A 2,165-nucleotide genomic window follows, 5' to 3' on the forward strand; every position below is an offset into this window, starting at 1 on the left:
GTTCTTCTCTATTTTTGCTTTACTCACTTTTGTAATAGTTTTTTATGTCAATTAATGCAAGCACTCTTTTATTCTTATTCAGCCTTTTTATGTTTATGATTTATGCAATTGAGTTGTAATTTTTTAAGTTATAGTTCTAGGCTTAGATCTAGGTGACAAGATCACGAGCCGTGGAGCAATTTTTTTTTCAAGTTCAAGCATTGATTCAAGTAAGTAGGCTCCTTCAGTAGTCTTCTCTCCCCCCTCTCATTCCCTCTTCTGACTACCCTTTCTTTCTTAATTTAGGATTTTTATTTTCAGTCATTACATTATTGCTATCCCTTTCCCCCAAGGTTCATGGCTAGTGTATGTGTTGGCTTTGCCCCTCCTAGCATAGAACCATCAATTTATTGCTTTTATTTTAATTGTCTCCCTTTCCCTAAAGTCAAGTAGAGTGACCCTTGTAAGAGTGACTCTCTGGTCAAGTAGGGAAGCTCATATTATGATGCATCCCTCGGGCTAAGTAGAGAAACCTACTTGTGAGTCTCTCTCTAGCTTTACCCCCTTTCTTTTACTTTATTTTTATTTCAGCATTTTTTTCCTTTATTTATTTCTTTATTTATTTATTTTTTTTAATTGCGTGGGTTGTTTATTTTCAGTTATTTATTTATTTAATTTTAATTGCGTGGCTTGCGTCTTTAAATCCTTAGATGACGAATGGTTAGGACGTTATTTTTAGGACGGTAATTAGAATTAGATCACAACCATTAATCGGTTCACTTTCGCATTATTAAAAGAAATAAAAAAATAAAGTGGCTGTTCTCCCTGTGTTCGACCCGTAGCTACACTGATCCGTACGCTTGCGGTTACATTTTAAATCTCAAACAAGTTTTTGGCGCCGTTGCCGGGGAGACAGTTCCATGTTATTTTTCACTTTCTTTTGGTAAGTCGAAGTGCTTTGTTTGCTTTGTTTTATATATTTATTTTTTTTTTATTGAATTCTTGAAAAGAACAACTTGCAATAATAGTTGTATCAGTGGAGGTCGCCATGCCTCACAGTATGATAAAGACAGGTTTCGCCCTGTAGTAGTACCTCAGGAATTGACCTGAGCAACCCCGGATCCCTGCCAATAAGCTCCCAAAAAGCAAAAAAAAAAAATAAAAAAAAAATAAAAAAAAATAAAAAAAAATCAAAAAAATAATCAAAAAGTTTTGCTATCCATTCTTTTGTGCTTGTCTTACTTTAGTTGTGGGTAGTTTTTCTGTTGCATGAGTGTTAAGTGGGTACGTAATACTAAGAATCGGTTAGAAAGAAGAGATCCAACAAGTAGTGACCCTATACGTTTGCTCTCTTTAAAACCCTTCAATATGGGAGACCAACAGCACAACCCTTCACCTAAATCTCTAAAAGATAGGTTCTACCCTGCTAGAACAGCCCAACCTTCCTGTATAGTTCTACCACAAGCCCAGGGCAATAATTTTGAACTCAAATCTCAATACATCACTATGTTGCCCCACTTCCATGGGTTGACCTCTGAGGATGCATACCTATTTCTAAGGGAATTTGAAGAGGTATGTGTTCTAATTAAGATCCAACAGCTTTCTGATGATGCTGTTAAGCTTAGGTTTATCACTTTTGCATTGAAAGACCAAGCTAAGAAGTGGTTGTATGGATTACCCACAAATTCCATAAACTCATGGGAACAGTTCACAGTTGTCTTCCTTAAGAAGTTTTTCCCAACTCACAAGACCAATAAGCTTAGAAGTGATATCTTTCAATTTAGGCAAAAGCCTAGTGAGTCATTTTCCAAACTTATGGAGAGATTCAAGGATCTACTCCAAGAATGCCCTCACCATGGCCTAGACCTATGGCATTTATGTCAAATAATTTATGAGGGTATTGATTACCCAACTAAACAAATGATAGAGTCTATGTGCCCTGAGGGATTCACATCCTTTACAGATGAAGGAAAGGCATGGGAATTTTTATTTGACTTAGCTGACAAAACCCGTGAGTGGGAATCAACCCAAGAGAGTGAAAGAACCATAGGAGGAAAAGGATATTTTGTGGATGGGATAGTAGCCAAGGAAGCCCATTTGGATAGCCTAATCAAGAGGATTGAGGCTATTGTTCCTAGAGAGCCATCATCAGTCAATTTGGTTAAGATTTGTGCTTGGTGCCAGTC

The 2,165-nt window shown here is 36.8% G+C and overlaps 1 non-coding gene across 1 annotated transcript; it reads right to left on the reverse strand.

The window, feature by feature from the left end:
• Positions 1–1,734: 1,734 nt before the first annotated feature.
• LOC122063357 lies at positions 1,735–1,841 on the reverse strand. Its single transcript, XR_006135307.1, has one exon. It is a non-coding gene; the product is annotated as a small nucleolar RNA R71 (small nucleolar RNA).
• Positions 1,842–2,165: the final 324 nt, after the last annotated feature.

This window comes from Macadamia integrifolia, unplaced genomic scaffold, assembly GCF_013358625.1.
Source record: "Macadamia integrifolia cultivar HAES 741 unplaced genomic scaffold, SCU_Mint_v3 scaffold1299, whole genome shotgun sequence".
Lineage (NCBI taxonomy): Eukaryota > Viridiplantae > Streptophyta > Magnoliopsida > Proteales > Proteaceae > Macadamia > Macadamia integrifolia.